General features: G+C 34.8%; 1 long non-coding RNA gene across 1 annotated transcript; it reads left to right on the top strand.

Moving 5' to 3' along the window:
- The first annotated feature begins 11,230 nt into the window (after window positions 1–11,230).
- Window positions 11,231–12,427, top strand: LOC141705208 (uncharacterized). Its single transcript, XR_012568255.1, has 4 exons — window positions 11,231–11,270; window positions 11,364–11,464; window positions 11,816–11,962; window positions 12,099–12,427. It is a non-coding gene; the product is annotated as an uncharacterized LOC141705208 (long non-coding RNA).
- The last annotated feature ends 10,290 nt before the right edge of the window (window positions 12,428–22,717 follow it).

Here is a 22,717-nt window from a genome sequence, read left to right as displayed (position 1 = left end):
CTTGCACACGGACTCACCTGCAGAAAAGACCATTACGAAGAGACCAAAGAAAAGGAAAAATGCAAGCAAAATTCGGTATTTAACCAACCCAACAAACACACGCTACGCCTTAAGTGGACTATTGTAATGCCTAAATGGTGTTACAATAGGTCTGTTGTAACACCAGGGGGCGTTACGTATAAGAGCATTACCATAGACACCCTAATATAACACTTCGCTCATATATTGTAACAGAGAGGAAAATGTTACAATAGACACCTACTATAACACTAACAAGCCCAAATGTAACGCAAAATGAGTAATACAATAGATTGATCAATTGTAACTTATTGTAACAATCTGTTCTATCAATTGTAACACCCATCTTTTTAATTAAGTAATAGTAACATTTGTAATCTAACACTAAAATAAAACACACAATAAACTTTAATAGGCATATATAATATTTAATTTTAAAATTTGAAATACTTGTTCTATTTAAAATCTACAATACATATCCAAAATATTACAAACACCATATAAAATTACAACAATACGATTGATCAATTAACAATACTCCAAGCATATCCAAACTATAACGAAAGTTATTAATACTTTGCAGCTATGTTGATCCCCTTCTTCCCATAACAAATTCTTGGCTTTTGCTTCTCCAAATAATCATTTCTCTCTGCTTCACCACCTTTTCTTATAAATATCTATCCTCGGGAGAAATATTATTCACAACAAAAACATATCAAAGTAGGTTAGGGGAGTAATCAGACTAATTGCACATATTTAGTAAGTTAGGAATTAATCAGACTATTTGCGCATACTTGGTAGTATCAAGAACCTGAAGGAGATGGGGGTGGCTCTCTGGTATTGTGCAAAAATGCAACACCTAAAAGCACAGTTCCAAATCCGCAGGGCACTGAAATAATCAAATATACTAAGCATGCAAACTTTAACTATTCACAGGAGATCTGTATCTCCATCATGCATGCACGTGAATCATCAATTAATTGCATAGATATTTGCAAAAAGGAGAACATGATATATTTATATGTATCTCACATGTTCAGTGAAAGCTAATAAAAATGGAGAATATATCTCCTTCCCATAAGTTCGACGCCACTTAGCTCCCTCACGAAGGGGATCAGTTCTAAGATAATACTTACCTTGTATCAGCAATTATGGATGTGAACTTATAAAAAATATTGTAAATGAAATCATTTACAGCCAATTAAAAGAAAATCATATATATTAGAAGACTACTTCTAGCAAACCAAATGAAATTAGTAGAAAACCCGACATACACGGCTGGGAAAATGTATTGCCCCATAATCAAAAAATTAGAAAGAAAACATCAACCAGAAAAAGACTTACAGTTAACCCAGCGCGCTCGTCAGAAAAAACAAATTGTCTCATTTAGTGTCACTACAACACCTCTACCATCATCTTTAAGTAATCTCCTATAATTTGAGATTGCCACTTCTCCGATTACATAAAGTTATTGCATGAAGATAGCCTAGAGAACAGATACATTAAAGGTTAGAAAGCTTAGTTGAGTTGTTATTCTCACCAATTCCTAACGAAGTTTATTACCCTGCGGAAGTGCAGCAGATTTTTCTTTAGTCAATTTCGAGATACGGGCCCGTACTATACCAATATAATAAATTTAATATAAAAGTAATCAAATAAGATGAAAAAAACTAACCAAAAATAAAGAAATGTAAACTTAATTGGACTACTTGGCAACAAAAAAGTGCCAGCAGCAGCACAGTACAACACATTTTCAAGTCTCTAGCTAGAATATCACTACAAGAAATAAGGCCATTTAGGACGGTTTTTTTTGAACTAAAATCGTCATAATTGAGGCATTTACGACGGAAAAAAAATCGTCATTTTTGCTCGAGTAGTAAGTTCAATTTTTCGTCACAAAATAAAATTGCGTCGGAAGTTGGGAAGCAGGGGCCCACATTCTCAATAAAATAATAAATCTACTTACGACGGAATATTCCATCGTAAGTTATCAATATATGACGAATAATAATGTCGTATGTTAGTTACTTATGACGGAAGAAACGTCGTATGTTTTCTTACGAGATCCATCTTTGATAAAATAAAAACACAAATTTATGACACAACTATACGTCGTAAATTAGTAACTTACGACGGAATATGTGATAAACAACTGTCATAAGTTTGTATTTCCAGAATAGCCAAATTCTGATTTATCAGTTTCCAGCCATGTTCGGCTTCCAATTTAAATTCTAAATATGTCAAAGTCTAATGCAATCACAAAGTTAACAAAAACTCCCTGGCAAAGTCTAATTTCATTTCCGGTAAGTAATTAAGCAACAATAGCAAAAAATGTGCAAGAACTACAAACATTGGACGAATAGTAAATGATAAAAGCAGAGACATATCTCATATGATTTAGCGAGAAAACCTACATAAAAATTAATCTACTGACATATCTACTTCTGCATAAGCGTTCTTAAGATAGGCTTGCTCGGCTTCCTGAACCTCTTTCTCAGTCTTCCTACATTTCTTACACTTATAGTACACACTCATGAAATAGCTCCATACTTCCTCCTACACTGCTCATAAAGCCCAGTATCAAACACCTTCCATAAACTTTTTTCATTGAGCTCTGACACGGCATGTGGCTGGAACCCATAGTTTTCAATCAACCAGCTCTTCAACAGCATAGTACTAAAATGGACATCGAACCTGATCCCATATATTGTACTTGGAACCTATGAGGTTGGAAGTGACACTTCCCACAAAACTATCATCACCAGGACCTAAAATCCCCTTTGTTGATTGAGCAACTATAAACTCAGATCTTCCATTATGCCTCTTGTGGCGAGCCACTGCAAGTTTTCGATTGTCTTCCATGACCCTCCTGAGATAATCCATTAAAGAGTCAAATACTAACCTTTTCAAGGATTGTGACAGAGTACATGTAATTCTAAGTGCTCCCAAACAACATCTAAATGGTTGATTACATAGAATGACTACTGTGAACTGAATCAAATCATAGGACATATCAAACAAATTTCACCAAGGTCATGTTTATCTTACCTGATTATAATCAGCAGACTGTGAACTTGTTTGCTCTGATTTCCAATATCAACATGTGTGCCAAATTATAACCATTTCTCGGTTCCTATCTATGAGATCACAATGCCTAGTGATAAGGCAGTATTTTTATAATCTCCTCGAAATATACTTGTTCAAGGTATTAGCACAAGTATGATCAAATGAGTACAAATCATAAAATAGCGACTGCTTAGCGAAACATCCATTAATTTAGTGAAGTGTTTGGGAATGAAAGCAAAGTTGGAATGGGAATGAATTCTCAAACTAAGCTGTGTTGCAAGACAATTCTAACTACTATGAGGTACAATCTAAATATTCAAATGGCAAAACAAACATATTGCAACATAACATACTGACAATGGTTATTTTTTACTAATGCTTAATAAATTACAATCCAGGTCACAAACACGAAACATCAACTCAGATATTACATTTTATATGTCCTTTACGCATTTTTTATTTATAACACCTCCAGATATTACATTTTATTGTTTGGGTATGTAATATGATTGATTTGGGAGTGTGATCTTAGATTTAGTATATTTATAGTTTATGAATGTTGATCTCTTATTAATTTGTGTACACTTGTTTTAGTTTTTGAATTTTTGCCGAATGTTTTATTAATTTGTTTATGACTCAGACACCTTTGTTCTTTTCCAATCTGTTCTGTTTTTCTAAGCCAAAGTTTTGTCAGAGGTAATGCTGGATTTATTTTCGTCAGTACTACTCTATGTCTGTTATTAGTAATTCAATATTTTTATTGAATATCTTAATAGATACAGTAGGTCTTCTCATGCTTAAAAATAATAAAATCTAGGCTGTCAATTGAAGTTATAAAGTCATCTTTTCTAGTTGTTAAGCTTTAAATTCATTTTGCAGGGTAGTAGACTGGGCATAACAACTGTTATATCAACAGACTCAATTCGACATATGATGAGGAGTTTTGTTGATGAGAAGCAAAATCCCTTAATTTGGGCTTCCACCTACCATGCTGGGGAATATTTTGATCGTGTAGCTTTCGGAGAAGCTAATTTTGTATATAACAGATATAATAATACATCAGTTTGTGCTTACCTTTCTTCTTAAACAGTCATGGTGACCAGTGAAATTTTGTAGAGTTTTTCCACAAGGTTATTGGAGGAATGCTAATATTGTATCGATTTTGCAGATAGGAAAGCTGATATCGAGCAAAACTGTGAGAAAAGAACTTAGAAAACATCAACGTGTAGCTGCAGAAAGAATGTGTGACATCTATCAGCACAATGTGCTCCCTGGTAAAGATGTGGCAACTCTTATGAACATGCAGACCGGTAGACTCGTCTGCAGTAGCAGGAATGTGAATGGGGTAAATTTCTGCCATGATATTTTTTAGCAGTATGACCATGTTTTTCGTCTTGTTTATTCTTTTCTGTTTTGTAATATGCTTCCACCTGCAGGCTTTTCATGTATTTCATACATCCTGCCTTGTGCACTTGATGCTTCTTACTGAGTTAGAAATTCATAATAATCAGAATGCTGCTGGTTGTAAAGTGAAACAGAGAGGTCGGAAAAAGGTACCAAAGGAAATATAAAATCACACACAGGCGAGTACCAAAGGAAACTTCAGAAATCTTCTTGTAAGTTGTAAACCAGTTGAGCTAATTACTTAGACCACTGCTATTATATGACAACTCCTTTCCTAGAGCAAGCACAATGCTAATGGTAATATGGATTTTAGTATTTATATATTTTGGCTACGAACGTGATTTTGCTGCTACACTCGAACTTGTAGTCCAGTGGTTATGCTAAAATGGCTACACTTATTGAGTTTATTTGTTAAAACTCATGTAACAAACATATCGTCCCTTTTACTTATTTGAAACTAATATGGAAAGGATGGCTATAGCAATCCATTTAAGCAACATATACTAGTTTACAACTGAACTCTTTCTAACAGATATCTGATCACTATTTACAAGGTTTGCACCCCTGTAAAGGAAGGATGCGTGTATATATAATTATTTTAAATTTCAAGGTTCGCACCCCTGTTATGGAAAATTGCGTGTATATATAAATTATATTAATTTAAATATCCGTGATTGACATTTACCAAAAAAATTAAGTCAAAGTACTGGTAGTAAAGCATTTATTTTGGCAGGGTGGTGATGCTCTGGACTTTAGACTAGCAAATGCTGCTTCACACACTGTTCAGTCTACTTCCTTGACAGATCAACAACCTGAGCAATTTGTGATCAGGTATAGCACCTTGTTCTGTCACTATTAAGTCTCAAGTAATATAAGAAAATTATAGCATCTAGTTCTTGTTGGAAACGGAATGAGCTTGGGCTTATAAAATACTTACACAAGTTGGAATAATAAATTGTATACTCACGCCTGTTTGTCCAAATGAAAAACAAAACACAGGGATGTAAAGCTACAACTTTTGATTTCACTACAGGAACAACAACATAGGCTACAGCGTTTTTCTATTACACAGAATAGAGCTTCAGCTCTGTTTTTTAATCTTTCTAATTCTTTCACTACTTCCTCATACAACACAGCAGCTCAAGCTATTTATATACATTAAACTAAAATACACATCATGCCTTACATCACATTTCATTTATTTCCTAGTTTTCTGGCCAACCTTGCATCTGCAGAATTCAACAGATAGCCTACCTTAATTCCAGGAGCTGCTGTGGTTTCTTTTGTTCACATGTTTCACCACCTTTTGATTTTACACCAACAGCTAAAATTAGGCTGCTTGTTATTATGTCCAGCACACCACAGTTGACTTTCTTTATTATTGTGAGCATACTTAGCTGCTACATGCATGTAAATACGTTGTATGCTCCTAACAATCAAGCTATCTTTTGATACCTGCCTCTTATTTCTTGTCTTGATATTACTGCTTCTTTACACCAAGCTGTTTATTTTGACCAAGCTGCTATTCTTTTATTTGTCAACCTTGAATCCAGGATTTGAGGGCATTTGTTTCTTGCTGCTGCATATCTTATTTCATACGGGAGAGTTTCAAAACTCTAACACTCCCCTTCAAACTCGACTTTGCATTCCAAGCATTGGTTTCATTTTCTGAAACACTTCCGGCTTCAATGGCTTCGTAAATATGTCCGCTAAATTGTCTTCTGTCCTGCAGTGCACCAACTCCACAATTTTGTCATTCACCTGCTCTCGAATGAAATGATATTTGATGTTGATGTGCTTGCTTCGACTATGTGACACTGGATTTTTCGTGAGTGAGATAGCAGATTTATTATCCACGTAAATAGTAACCGGATCAACCTTTGCAAGATTTAACTCGCCCAATATGTAGCCTAGCCACATAGCTTGACATGTGCATGTTGCTGCTGCCATATACTCCGCCTCACATATTGACAGAGCCACTGTCTGTTGCTTCTTTGATGACCATGAAAATATTGCTGAACTGATATGCAAAGCATATCCCGAAGTGCTTTTCCCGTCATCCAAGTCACCGCCATAATCACTGTCTGAGTAGTCAACTAATTTTGAATTTTGAGAATGCATGTAAAACAGACCATGATCAAGTGTACCTTTTATGTAACTCAAAATTCTTTTAGCTGCCATGAAATGATCTTGCTTCGGCTTCTCCATGTACCTACTAACCAGTCCAACTGCGTACATAATATCTGGACGAGTGAAAGTTAGGTACCTCAGACTTCCAACCAAACTTTTGAACAATGTCGAATTTACCGACTCCCTTGTTGAATCAATTCTGAGCTTTATACTTTCTTCAGCTGGCGTGCTCACTGGCTTGCATTCTTCCATTCTGAATTTCTTTAAAATCTGTTCCGCATATTTTTTCTGTGACATAAAAATCCCGTCTTTGCTTTGCTTTACCTCGACTCCAAGAAAGTACGACATTTGACCAATATCTGTCATCTCAAATTCGTTAGTCATAACTTTCTTAAAATCATCAAACATACCAGGGTTGTTTCCAGTAAAAATCATGTCATCCACGTATAAGCACACGATCATAATATCTCCCCCTGAATTTGTTTTCGTGTAAAGTGCATGCTCGTAGGGACTCTTCACAAAACCATTTTTCTGGAAATATTCATAAACCCTTGTGTTCCATGCTCTCGGAGCTTGCTTTAAACCATACAAGGCCTTCTTCAATTTGTAGACTTTGTTATTCTGGCCTTTCTGAACATATCCTGGTGGTTGCTCGATATAGACTTCTTCTTCAAGATAGCCATTCAGAAATGCAGACTTGACATCCATCTGATAAATCTTCCACTGATTCTGAGCTGCAATTGCTGTAAGCAGTCTTATGGTATCAACTCTTGGAACTGGAGCAAATACCTCGTCATAGTCAATTCCATATCTCTGCTTGTAGCCTTTAGCCACTAGCCTCGCCTTGTATTTTTCCACTTCACCATCCTGATTTGTCTTTGTCTTGTAGACCCACTTGACACCAATTGCTTTGTGTCCTTCTGGAAGATCTGTGAGCTCCCAAGTGTCATTCTTCTTGATTGCACCAATTTCTTCATCCATGGCTTTATTCCATTTGCTTTCTTTAGAAGCTTCCTCAAATGTAACTGGATCACACTCAGCCATTAAGCAAAACAATGAATAATCAAAGGTAGTTTATACCGGACTTGTTGCTTCATATATATTATCCAAACTCCGCATTTTCCTTGGCGCTCCCCCTGAACTGCTGCTTCCTCCAGTCGATGGTGTCGATGCAGGAGTTTGTTGATTTGGACTTTGGGGAGGAGTTGGATCATCATCTTCATCATCCTCAATGTTGGAATTATTACCGTCATCATCATCATCATCAAAGAACAGACCTGCAACTTTTCTTTCTTCGTCGCTCCATTTCCAGTAGTCTGATTCATCGAACTCAACATCTCGAGAAATGATTAATTTCTTCGTGAGGGGATTGTAGAGTCTGTACGCCTTGCTTCTTTTGTCATATCCGGTAAAGATGCACTTCTCGCCTTTATCATCCAGCTTCTTCCTTTTCTGATCTGGAACATGTGCATATGCAATGCACCCAAAATTTCTGAGATGTCCAACAGATGGTTTGCTACCACTCCATGCTTCATTTGGAGTTTTGTTCTGACACTTTTAGTTGGACAACGATTCAACAAATAAACTGCACATAGAACGGCTTCAGCCTAGAAAGTTCTCGGCATATGCTTTGCTTTGACCATGCTCCTTGCCATGTCAAGAATAGTGCGATTCTTTCTTTCTGCAACGCCATTTTGTTGAGGCGTATATGCCGCTGTCAACTGATGATTGATTCCATGTGCTCTGCAGAAGCTTTTAAATAAATTTGAAGTATACTCGCCTCCTCTGTCTGATCGGAGTACCTTCAAATAATGACCACTTTGTTTTTCTGCCAAAGCTTTGAACTCCTTGAATTTATCAAGAGCCTCCGCTTTTTATTTGAGGATATACACCCAACTTTTTCTGCTGAAATCATCAATAAATGTTAGGTAATACCTAATACCTCCAAGTGATGGAATATCAAATGGACCAGCAATATCTGTATGGACAATCTCCAATGGCCTTCTGGCTCTCTATGATTTTCCAACGGGAAAACTTTGTCTGTGTTGCTTCCCCTTAACACATGCTTCACATATATTTTCTGGTACATTGATTTCTGGCAAGCCGTCCACCATCTTTGTCTTTGACAACAATTTTAAACCAGAAAAACCAAGATGACCATATCTTAAATGCCATAACCACGAGTCATTTTTAATGACCGTCTTCAAACACCTCTGCATCTTCGTCTGTATATCAAGTGTAAATAAACGATTCTTTGACATCTCCACATCTGCAATTAATTCTTGATCCCGATTCCTGATGACAAGAGAATTATCCTGCATCTGTATATAATGTTCTTTCTCCACAAGTTGGCCAAGACTGATGATGTTACTTTTCAAAGCAGGTATATTGTACCTTTACCTTTGACTGGAATCTTCGATGAATCACCAAACGTAACTTCTCCACTGATGGTCTCGTCTATCTCCGTAAATAAATCTTTATGGCCCGTCATGTGGTTGCTTGCACCAGAGTCAAGATACCAAACATTTTTCTTTCTCTCCTCGTTGCCATTATAAGTGAGGAACATAGCAGTGCCAATATCTTTGTCTTCTTTTGCTCCTGCAAAATGACTTCTTTCTTCCACTTTCGGTGATCTACATTCATAACTGAAATGGCCAAATTTATTGCAATTATAGCACTAAAATTGAGACTTGTCACCTTGTTGAAATCCTCCTCGTCCTCGTCCTCTAAATTCTGACCACGGTCAGATGGACGATAACCTTCAGTGTTCTGGCTTCTGTTGAAGGACTGTCTTCCACGTCCTCTTCCACCACGGTAGCAACCTCTAAAGCCACCTCTTCCACGACCAGAACTGCTACTGCTTGAACTTTCACCAATGGACACCTTACTTTGCAACGCCTTTTCTAAATGGCTTGTATCATCATACTGGTTCATCCGCTGCTCATGCGCTTGAAGTGAACCAACTAGCTCATCAATGGAAATTGTGGAGAAATCTTTTGACTCCTCGATAGAAGTAACCACGTAATCAAATTTTCTCATCAATGAACGAAGTAATTTTTCCATGACCCGAACATCATCGAGACTTTCTCCATTTCTCTTCATCTCATTTGTCACTATTTTTAAACGAGTAACATATTCACCAATATTTTCTGAGGCCTTCATTTTAATATTTTCGAACTCACCACGAAGAACTTGGAGCCGCACCTTTTTTACTTTCTCCACGCCTTGGAATGATTTCTGCAAAATCTCCCACGCATCTTTTGCTGTTTTTGCATTTGAAATTTTTTCAAAGGTTGATTCATCAACTCCTTGAATAATTGTATATAACGCCTTTTTATCTTTTTTCCGGGTCTCTTTCAAAATCATCTTCTCAGCAATTGACAGGGCTGCTTCAGCGGCTGCATCTGTGGGCTCGTCATACCCGCTTTCGATAATATCCCAATTATCGTAAGAACCGAGTAATACCTTCATTTGAATACTCCAGTTCCCGTAATTTATACTCGTCAATTTTGGAATATTTGGTTGCACCATCGTCGCCATTTTTCACGAACGGAACCTTAGCTCTGATGCCACTTGTTGGAAACGGAATGAGCTTGGGCTTATAAAATACTTACACAAGCTGGAATAATAAATTGTATACTCACGCCTGTTTGTCCAAATGAAAAACAAACACAACGATGTAAAGCTACAACTTTTGATTTCACTACAGGAACAACAACATAGGCTACAGCCTTTTTCTATTACACAGAATAGAGCTTCAGCTCTGTTTTTTAATCTTTCTAATTCTTTCACTACTTCCTCATACAACACAGCAGCTCAAGCTATTTATATACATTAAACTAAAATACACATCATGTCTTACATCACATTTCATTTATTTCCTAGTTTTCTGGCCAACCTTGCATCTGCAGAATTCAACAGATAGCCTACCTTAATTCCAGGAGCTGCTGTGGTTTCTTTTGTTCACATGTTTCACCACCTTTTGATTTTACACCAACAGCTAAAATTAGGCTGCTTATTATTATGTCCAGCACACCATAGTTGACTTTCTTTATTATTGTGAGCATACTTAGCTGCTACATGCATGTATATACGTTGTATGCTCCTAACAATCAAGCTATCTTTTGATACCTGCCTCTTATTTCTTGTCTTGATATTACTGCTTCTTTACACCAAGCTATTTATTTTTGACCAAGCTGCTATTCTTTTATTTGTCAACCTTGAATCCAGGATTTGAGGGCATTTGTTTCTTGCTGCTGCATATCTTATTTCATACGGGAGAGTTTGAAAACTCTAACAGTTCTGTCACTATTAAGTCTCAAGTAATATAAGAAAATTAGTGATCACGTAGATCAGATCATTATACAAGGAAGAACATGATACAAAAGTATAAGTACCACTTTAGTCGTATAATAAATCCACTTATCATTTGTAGATAGAGTGTTAATATATAGTTTACGACATAATTATGACTAATTTGCAAGTGCTCAGTTATTTGGCTAGTATAAATTTTGGATACGTAGAATATATTGTGCTTAAGTTGGCATTTTATCAGATTCCGTCTTCCAAAGTTTTGCCTTCTGAATCACGAGGGGGGGATATTGTAATATAAGTAACAACAATACTATCATCTGAGATGTGGCATCCCAACGGTATCTCTGTAGTCTAGTAGTATTTATATATAGAGGTTTATATATAAGTTTATAAAGTCCGGGAAGAATCTGAAACTAATCCCATCATTGCAGTTTATTCTAATGGAAAGTTTTGTATCTCAATTTTACATCCTCCTGGTGAGGATCCAAATGGTTATGAACTTGCAAGTGAGCACTGGACACCTGTCCATACGGTACGATCTTAGCTTTCTTTTCTGTAACTTTTAGCCTCCACCTAACTTTTGCACTCATCGTTTATGATATATATTGTAACAGTAACGGAACAACTGATTGGGTTTCATTCATTTCAATCTATTTGGATTAGCTTCTTATAGTTTAATCTGGCTGGATTTGTGGAAGTCCCACAAACCTCTAGACTTGTGTGTGTTTCACTATTTGTGTTTCTTAAATGATATTACATCAGAATATATAGTTATTACATCAAAATATATTAATACTAGAGAAACACTCTATGGTAGTATATCTTTTTATTGATATGGGCCCTTAATTTAAATTAGTGGCCGAACTAATATCTTTTGTTGTAGGTGAAGAGGAAAAAGTTGCTCAAACAACAAATTGATATGGATGATGTAGATAAAACTATGGATTAAATAAGCGAGCAAACAGAAAACATGAAACAGATTCAAGAAGTACTAGCCACTCCCATTGGTGCAACAGCTGATTTTGATGAGGTATGTTGTTCACCTATATCACTAATTTTATTTTTTGATTCTTGTAGTCCCAGTTAGAATACATTCTTTTCTGCTTATCAATGTTCCTTTGATTCAGAAAGTATTCTTTTTTCTGAATGTCTTCTTTATGTTGCAGGATGAACTAGAAGCAGAACTTGAAGAAATAGAAAGCGCTGAGTTGGAGGAAGAAATTCTTCAGCCTGTAGGTAAACCACCTCCTATTACTGGAGGTGGTTCTACCTAGTCAGAAGTGTTCTAGCAGCATTCTCGTTCTACTTTGTTTTTCTCAGTACTACAATGTTTAGATTTTGAATTGTAACTTTAACTTGTTTAAACTTCCGCTTTTATTTTAAGGTTGGTAGACAATTAGTGGTATAAGAATGGTAGTATGGTGATGGTGAAGGTAGTGGTAGTATGGGGAAACTGATGTTGTGGTTGGTGGACTGATGTTTATGATTTGTGGATTGTGCCAGTTTTAAGACAATGGTCTTATTTATGGGCATGTTAATTTATAAACAGTTCCTACAATTTTTTTTTTGTAAAAGCGTTGCAATAGGTCTTTATAGTGTTGCTAATAATCACTAAAAAGCATTGCTAAAAATACTAAAAAGCATTGCAAAAAATACTAAAAAGCATTGCAAAAAGGTTGCATCGATACCCCATATGTAGGCCTCATTGTGGGGTCCACAAATATTGTACTGATAGCCCAAACCCTACTGTAACACTTTTCAAGACCTATTGCAACCCCATTGGTGTTGCAATAGCACGTTTTTGTAACGGATAACCAAGGGTTGCAATAGGGTGTCACCGGGGTTGCAAAACACTATATTGCAACGCCTAAAATTGCAACCCCCAAAAAGAGTCTCCATAGCCTTTTTTTGGCCTTTAGCAACAATTTTTTGGCCTTTAGTTACGGTTTCTTGGGGTTGCAGAATCCAATCTATGGCGTAGTGCTTTAAAAGATCTACTAATTATTCAAAGGTGCCCAATTAAGCATGATAAGCAAATGACCAACACGGTTCGTTCCTTTTGCTTGTTCTAATAGATCTACTAATGATGATACGAACAGATTCTTTATGAATATCTAATTTCATTTCTTTCTAGTTCCTAAACAAAAATATAATGATATTAACAAAATCAAAGAACTTAAAATAAAATCAAAAACTAAAATGGAAGAAGCTAGGGGGGACAATGCCAAAACCAATTACCACTAAACATCTTTGAATAAAAGTGCAAAATAATTAAACAACCAGTTCACTATAATCAACTGTAAACCATCTAAAATGAAAATAATCAACCAAATCCCCAATTCGACATCTCTAACCAACCAATTGACATTTACAAAAATTAAACACCTGAACTTATATCTAGTTATACTTAACATTTACCCTAATTTAGCATATACAACTTCTAAAAAAAATACAAATAACACAAATTCTAAAAAACAAATCGAAACCCTAATTTCAAAATCAAAATCTAAGAGAGAATAGAAACCCTAAATTCATAAAATAGAAGAGAGAATTACCTTTAACTCGAAACCCTTCAAACCGAAACCCTAATTTCAAAATCAATCTCGAAACCCCAGTTCGAAACCCTGAGAAGAGAACCCTGAAAAGAGAACCCAAAATCAATGTGAGTGAAGAGAAGAGCCTAAGAGAGAAGAGCAAAGATTAAAATGAGCGAAGATTAATATGTGTGTGTGTATTTACAGAGAGAAGAGCTAAGAGAGAGGTGCTCAGTAGAGAGGAGAGATTAATTTAGGTAAGTATGCTCACTAGAGGGAATTTCACTAAGTGAAATTTGGTAGATTGGATTGGGCGGTAATTTTGCCGCTCATCCAATTTTATATTACTAAATATATATTAATAAATATATATTAATATTTTAACTTATTAATTATTCACTTGAAAACATAAAATAATAATTAACTATTTTATCTTCTTTTTGATAAATTATGAAATTTAGTAGAATATTAATTATATTTATAAAATCAATATTTGACTGTTTTGACCGATATAACCGTTTTGACCCTATTTCGGCTGATTCAAATCGAATTTTTCCAACCCGATATATATTTGGGTTGGAAAAAAGTCAACCCAATTAAATCACCACTGTTTTCGTTTACCGAGTTCAATGTTTAAACAATGTTTAAAAACTACAAATTGGTTTGGGTTATAAATTTGAACGATTCGATTTGGGTTGAAATTTTGAAAATCCGAATTAATTGGTTTGGGTTGCTAAAATGGGTCTCACCTGTACGGATACACAATACGTATATTGGACCCACATCATAAATTCAATATCAACGTTAATCGTTATAAAATTTAAATTTTAGGTTTTACGGTTTGGGGTTTGGAATATTATAAAATCTACAAAAATAAATCTTAAAAAATGTGTTTTAAAAATTAACATCATTAAAATTAACATCCATACAGATTCATCTTCAAAAAGTAATTTTAAAAAAATGCAACCTTCCTTTGTAACACTAACTAACTAGTATCCATATAAATTAATAAAATACCTTGAATATTACAAAATTCAACCAATTATATATAAATAAAAATAATCACATTACTAGAATCATTGACTTTAAAAATATGTAATGATGCATTGTCAAAAAAAAAAATTTAAAAAAATTAAATAGTTAAAAGCCTCATATTTATTTAAATCAAAATTTTAAATGCAACATCATTTTACGGTTTAATCATGCAAAACAGAACACAAGTACTGCTTTGGTACAGTGGTTGGCTCGTTACTTTGTTATAGTGGAGATGCTGGGTTCAATTCCCATTGACTTCTTAATTTTTAAAGTGACAAACAAAGAGTCTGAGGTGGCACAAGTAACCAATAATATGTTGCCACATGTACTATAGTTGATTGTTTAAAATTAAAATCTATTTTTCTAATAAAATTGGATTTTTTATTACTTTTTAAGAATAAATCATTTTTTTAGGAAAATCCTATAAACAGTTTCCATAAAATGGGTTTGGATGATTTTGGATTGAAACTAAGTCAACATCGGGTTAGGAAATCGGGTTAATGGGTCGTCAACAACACAACAAAATCACTGGAAAATTACAGAATCCAGCGAGTCTCATCTTCCTACCTTCGCACAACCACGAATCATGGTATTATACGTATATCAATCCCTCTATCAATTATCTTCAATCCCTCTATCAATCATCTCACTAAACAACCCTCCACCACTCTTTCCCTCCCCCTACACAAAAATCTCCGAAGCACAATACCCACTCTTATCAAAGCAGAATAAGCATAAATTAAAGCAATCTCGAAAAGTTTTTCAGCTATTTTACCAGATTCATTTCAACCACAACAACAAAAGCCGGAAATTCAAAACTTAAAAACAACCATAAAAGCCGGCAAGTCGAGCTCTAAACTCGGCAACACTCAATTTTTAAGCAAATTCAGAAACAAATAGAAAATTGAAGCTTTTACATACACTCATTTATAAACACATAAAAACACATAAACCCGAAATTTAAAAACAAGTTCTATACCCGGAGAAGAATATATTTGTATTCATATTATGTTTGCAAATATACAAGGTGATTATGGGCCGGATTTGCAGCAGGGCCGGATTTTTAAGCCCAACACAATATGCAAGTGCAGCAACACAATAAACCCAATAATTTTTAAGCCCAATATTTAACAACAGTTATTTAAGCCTAAAGTTAAACTTTGTCCCAAGCCCAATATATTGGCAATGTATTGGATTCATTATAGTGAAGAAAAATAGAAAATTATTAACAATTTTTAAGCCAACTGTTATGACAAAGTGCCACATCAGCAGTATTATTATTTATTAAAAATAATTGCAACACATCCTCATACCTTTAGCAACATAACCACACTTTAATTCTTCACCAACAGTTTTTGGATGTCTAAGCCAACATAAAAATGACAACGTTGTATTAGACAAAATATGCATGGCAAATCCAACAAAAGAAATGGCAACATCAACTTTAAATGTTGTAATAGGCCATTTCTGGTGTAGTGAAGTGTTTTCTAAATTTGGAGATATTGCAACAATTTTAAAAAAATGTTACAGTTGAACACTGAGAATGTGTCAAATTATGTGAAAAATTCGAATTCCCTTGCAACAGTTTTCAAAATACGTTGCCAACTCCAAAAATTTTAGCCCATTAGTTTCGCGGGCTCTCAAACAAAGCGGGCTTTCAAATTTTTTTAACCAAAGCACACAGATATAAGCGGGATAAAATAACACTTTACAAGGATACACTTGAACAAAATAAATACAAAAATATACTAATCAAAACAAGAATTCAGAAAGAGGCGAACACCAAATTACTCTCACAGATTGAAATTGGATGAAGAAGAATCTAGCTCAAGCATTTAAGTTTGAAGATTCAAGATCAACTAAGAAGGCATATTCTTCCCTAAATCGATTATTATGTCAATTGAATTTTAATTATGGTTAATTTGAATTTTTTTGAATCGATTTTGTATTGTGTGTTTGTGTTTGAGATTGTACATCAATTATTCAAGTGGCTTGCTTCGATTATGTGGAATTGTTTAATTTGTCTTGATGCAAATTGTTATGCTGATTAGCAGTTTCGATGAGTTAGGGCACAATGGTTTGAATGTAAACTTAGGTTAGTCCTTCTGCAAATCTGGTTCGTTTTATGGTTTATAAGTTCCAAGATTGTAATCCTTGTGGTAGCAGTAGTAGTTATAAATTAATGGTTTACAGATAAATTATTGATTGCAGCTGCTGTGGCTTGGGAAGCAGGCAGGCCACTGGTAATAGAGGAGGTAGACGTTGCACCACCGAAGAAAATGGAAGTTCGAATCAGGATTCATTTCACGTCTCTTTTCCATTCTGATGTTTACTTCTGGGAGGCCAATGTATATTATATTGATGAACGTGTTCACTGCTAGCCTAAACACTATAGCTAGTCATTATATGTACGCTTTTCCTAAAGGCTAGAGCAGATTTGTTTTCTCTGTTTTTATCCATTACACTTCCTTTCATTTTTTAATAGGGACATCAACCTCTATTTCCCTGAATATTAGGTCACGAAGAAGGAGGGTATGTTTGAATTTTAATAAGAAAACTTTTAATACAAGAGAATAAATTTATGTTCTACTGACCTAGACTTCTAATTTTACATGTCCTCGACTTTATGGTGTGCATAATTTTATCCTTGAACGAATTTTATTGATTTATATTGTTGGCTCCAGAGTCATAGAGAGTGTTGAAGATGGTGTTACAGCCCTCAAACTCGGAGAAAAAGTGTTACCTCTGTTTACAGGCGAGTGTGGGGAGTGCCGTCATTGTAAATCAAGCGAAAGCAATTTGTGTGATCTGCTAAGGATCAATTTGGACAGAGGTGTGATGCTTAGTGATGGTATGCCAAGGTTTTCGAAAGATGGCAAGCCTATCTATCACTTTGTTGGAACTTTCACCTTCAGTCATTACACTGTTGTTCACTCTGGCTGTGTTGCAGAGATCAACCTGGAAGCTCCGCTTGATAAAGTGTGTGTTCTTAGCTGTGGTATATCCACATGCACAAAAGTGTTTATCTTACCATGTTCTATATATATAATGGGAGCTCAAGTTGCAGCCTGAACTGAGCATGGTTTTGCTAATGCTTTTGTATCATTAATTGTTTAGGAATGGGTGCGGCCCTGAATGTTTCTAATCTGAAAATAGCATTAGTAGTTATTACCAGTGGCCCTTTATAAAGTTTCAATTATTAATGTAGATCAATTAGCTAGCCTTTTCTGTAAATCTTTTTTGGTATACTTATTTTAACATCCAATTTTATCTCTTATTCAATGGCTGACTTTTATTTTGTCATTTAATCTCTAACTTCTGTCGCAACAAGTATCTGTAGTTGTCAATACCTTATAAATTATGCAAATTTTAGTTGAAAGCGTAAGAGCTACTCTGTGTATCTTGCTCTATCTAAAGTTGTCATTTTAATAAGTTTTTCTTTATAATCTTTCTAAATTTAGTGATAGATTCAAGTTAATATCGATCTCAAGTTAATAATCTTTCTAAATTATGCAAATTTAGTGAAGTTTAATTCTCCCTTGAAATGGGCTAAATATGAATGCATCTGAGAAGTGTTGAATGGGCATATCTAATGCTTCTACTTTTCTCCTTTTTTGGAGCATTTAATTTATATATTCTGACTAACTTGTGCTTTTTGTAGGAATTTTATTTGTGCCAGTAGAAATGGCTGAGTAGAACCAACTTCCAACTTTTTATCAGAAATTTTGTACCCAATACAATTTTGGTTCCAGCCTTTCACATGATGTAAAGGGTATCTATGAAAGCTTTTCTACACAGAGAAGCCATTTTTCCTTTGGGAATTATACTGTTGCAGGATTGCAGTACCCCACGGAATGAACATACCCAGCCACCCAGGACCTTCCATTAGCTTATTCTTCATATGTGAAATTTGTTCAAGAACCAGCTGAGAAAGGGATTGCAGGTTTTGCCATCGATTTTCTCATGGATGGAGTCTTTACATTTGTGTCCAAAACTGTTGCTGCTCCAATTGAGCTTGTGAAACTTTTGATCCAGAACCAAGATAAATGCTTCTCATTTAGCGAAGAAGCTAAATGAAGATTACTACTATTAGTTTTGTTAATTAGTTAATTTAGTGTAGTAATTTATCCTTTTGTATTGATGTACATTCTCAATTATATGCATGATTATGTTGGAACAACCTTTTGAATGGTTTTTAATGGTTATAAAATGACATTGATGTTTGGTTTTGTGGCATAAAACATGTCTGGTTTAGTTTATTTATAGTCAAATCCTACTGCTTTTTTTAAAAAATAATGTTGCAATTGTGTCCAAATATGTTGCCATTTACAATTACATCAGCTATAAAATATTGCAATTAGTTCAAAATTGTTACAATATTTTCAAATTTAACCTTAAATTTCATTGCAATTGGACCAATTAATGTTGCCTTAAGGTGGTTATTTAGCTGACAAAAACAGCTATTACAATAATTTTACCGAGTTCCTGTAAAATACATTTTATTGCTGTATATGGTTTATTGCAATAATATTTTATTGTTGTAATATATTGCTTAAGATGTTGCAATAGGACCTCTATTGCATTACCACCGGATGCAACACCAAAATTTTATATATTTGTTGCCATAAATTCTACTGCAACAGAAATAGCCCATAAGGCAATATATTTTTGTGGTTTCCATAGCCATTCTATGGTGTAGTGCCAGCTACAAACCTTCTCCGGGGCACCAGACAACCAGAAAAATAAATCCAATTAACCCCGCTAAAATCTTCACCCTTGCACACGGACTTCACCTGCAGAAAAGACCATTACGAAGAGACCAAAGAAAAGGAAAAATGCAAGCAAAATTCGGTATTTAACCAACCCAACAAACACACGCTACGCCTTAAGTGGACTATTGTAATGCCTAAATGGTGTTACAATAGGTCTGTTGTAACACCAGGGGGCGTTACGTATAAGAGCATTACCATAGACACCCTAATATAACACTTCGCTCATATATTGTAACAGAGAGGAAAATGTTACAATAGACACCTACTATAACACTAACAAGCCCAAATGTAACGCAAAATGAGTAATACAATAGATTGATCAATTGTAACTTATTGTAACAATCTGTTCTATCAATTGTAACACCCATCTTTTTAATTAAGTAATAGTAACATTTGTAATCTAACACTAAAATAAAACACACAATAAACTTTAATAGGCATATATAATATTTAATTTTAAAATTTGAAATACTTGTTCTATTTAAAATCTACAATACATATCCAAAATATTACAAACACCATATAAAATTACAACAATACGATTGATCAATTAACAATACTCCAAGCATATCCAAACTATAACGAAAGTTATTAATACTTTGCAGCTATGTTGATCCCCTTCTTCCCATAACAAATTCTTGGCTTTTGCTTCTCCAAATAATCATTTCTCTCTGCTTCACCACCTTTTCTTATAAATATCTATCCTCGGGAGAAATATTATTCACAACAAAAACATATCAAGTAGGTTAGGGAGTAATCAGACTAATTGCACATATTTAGTAAGTTAGGAATTAATCAGACTATTTGCGCATACTTGGTAGTATCAAGAACCTGAAGGAGATGGGGGTGGCTCTCTGGTATTGTGCAAAAATGCAACACCTAAAAGCACAGTTCCAAATCCGCAGGGCACTGAAATAATCAAATATACTAAGCATGCAAACTTTAACTATTCACAGGAGATCTGTATCTCCATCATGCATGCACGTGAATCATCAATTAATTGCATAGATATTTGCAAAAAGGAGAACATGATATATTTATATGTATCTCACATGTTCAGTGAAAGCTAATAAAAATGGAGAATATATCTCCTTCCCATAAGTTCGACGCCACTTAGCTCCCTCACGAAGGGGATCAGTTCTAAGATAATACTTACCTTGTATCAGCAATTATGGATGTGAACTTATAAAAAATATTGTAAATGAAATCATTTACAGCCAATTAAAAGAAAATCATATATATTAGAAGACTACTTCTAGCAAACCAAATGAAATTAGTAGAAAACCCGACATACACGGCTGGGAAAATGTATTGCCCCATAATCAAAAAATTAGAAAGAAAACATCAACCAGAAAAAGACTTACAGTTAACCCAGCGCGCTCGTCAGAAAAAACAAATTGTCTCATTTAGTGTCACTACAACACCTCTACCATCATCTTTAAGTAATCTCCTATAATTTGAGATTGCCACTTCTTCCGATTACATAAAGTTATTGCATGAAGATAGCCTAGAGAACAGATACATTAAAGGTTAGAAAGCTTAGTTGAGTTGTTATTCTCACCAATTCCTAACGAAGTTTATTACCCTGCGGAAGTGCAGCAGATTTTTCTTTAGTCAATTTCGAGATACGGGCCCGTACCTATACCAATATAATAAATTTAATATAAAAGTAATCAAATAAGATGAAAAAACTAACCAAAAATAAAGAAATGTAAACTTAATTGGACTACTTGGCAACAAAAAGTGCCAGCAGCAGCACAGTACAACACATTTTCAAGTCTCTAGCTAGAATATCACTACAAGAAATAAGGCCATTTAGGACGGTTTTTTTTTGAACTAAAATCGTCATAATTGAGGCATTTACGACGGAAAAAAATCGTCATTTTGCTCGAGTAGTAAGTTCAATTTTTCGTCACAAAATAAAATTGCGTCGGAAGTTGGGAAGCAGGGGCCCACATTCTCAATAAAATAATAAATCTACTTACGACGGAATATTCCATCGTAAGTTATCAATATATGACGAATAATAATGTCGTATGTTAGTTACTTATGACGGAAGAAACGTCGTATGTTTTCTTACGAGATCCATCTTTGATAAAATAAAACACAAATTTATGACACAACTATACGTCGTAAATTAGTAACTTACGACGGAATATGTGATAAACAACTGTCATAAGTTTGTATTTCCAGAATAGCCAAATTCTGATTTATCAGTTTCAGCCATGTTCGGCTTCCAATTTAAATTCTAAATATGTCAAAGTCTAATGCAATCACAAAGTTAACAAAAACTCCCTGGCAAAGTCTAATTTCATTTCCGGTAAGTAATTAAGCAACAATAGCAAAAAATGTGCAAGAACTACAAACATTGGACGAATAGTAAATGATAAAAGCAGAGACATATCTCATATGATTTAGCGAGAAAACCTACATAAAATTAATCTACTGACATATCTACTTCTGCATAAGCGTTCTTAAGATAGGCTTGCTCGGCTTCCTGAACCTCTTTCTCAGTCTTCCTACATTTCTTACACTTATAGTACACACTCATGAAATAGCTCCATACTTCCTCCTACACTGCTCATAAAGCCCAGTATCAAACACCTTCCATAAACTTTTTTCATTGAGCTCTGACACGGCATGTGGCTGGAACCCATAGTTTTCAATCAACCAGCTCTTCAACAGCATAGTACTAAAATGGACATCGAACCTGATCCCATATATTGTACTTGGAACCTATGAGGTTGGAAGTGACACTTCCCACAAAACTATCATCACCAGGACCTAAAATCCCCTTTGTTGATTGAGCAACTATAAACTCAGATCTTCCATTATGCCTCTTGTGGCGAGCCACTGCAAGTTTTCGATTGTCTTCCATGACCCTCCTGAGATAATCCATTAAAGAGTCAAATACTAACCTTTTCAAGGATTGTGACAGAGTACATGTAATTCTAAGTGCTCCCAAACAACATCTAAATGGTTGATTACATAGAATGACTACTGTGAACTGAATCAAATCATAGGACATATCAAACAAATTTCACCAAGGTCATGTTTATCTTACCTGATTATAATCAGCAGACTGTGAACTTGTTTGCTCTGATTTCCAATATCACATGTGTGCCAAATTATAACCATTTCTCGGTTCCTATCTATGAGATCACAATGCCTAGTGATAAGGCAGTATTTTATAATCTCCTCGAAATATACTTGTTCAAGGTATTAGCACAAGTATGATCAAATGAGTACAAATCATAAAATAGCGACTGCTTAGCGAAACATCCATTAATTTAGTGAAGTGTTTGGGAATGAAAGCAAGTTGGAATGGGAATGAATTCTCAAACTAAGCTGTGTTGCAAGACAATTCTAACTACTATGAGGTACAATCTAAATATTCAAATGGCAAAACAAACATATTGCAACATAACATACTGACAATGGTTA

The sequence above is a fragment of the Apium graveolens genome, unplaced genomic scaffold (genome assembly GCF_009905375.1).
Source record: "Apium graveolens cultivar Ventura unplaced genomic scaffold, ASM990537v1 ctg8626, whole genome shotgun sequence".
NCBI lineage: Eukaryota > Viridiplantae > Streptophyta > Magnoliopsida > Apiales > Apiaceae > Apium > Apium graveolens.
Note: the sequence above shows the minus strand (reverse complement) of the source record. Positions and strands in the feature narration are given on the sequence as shown.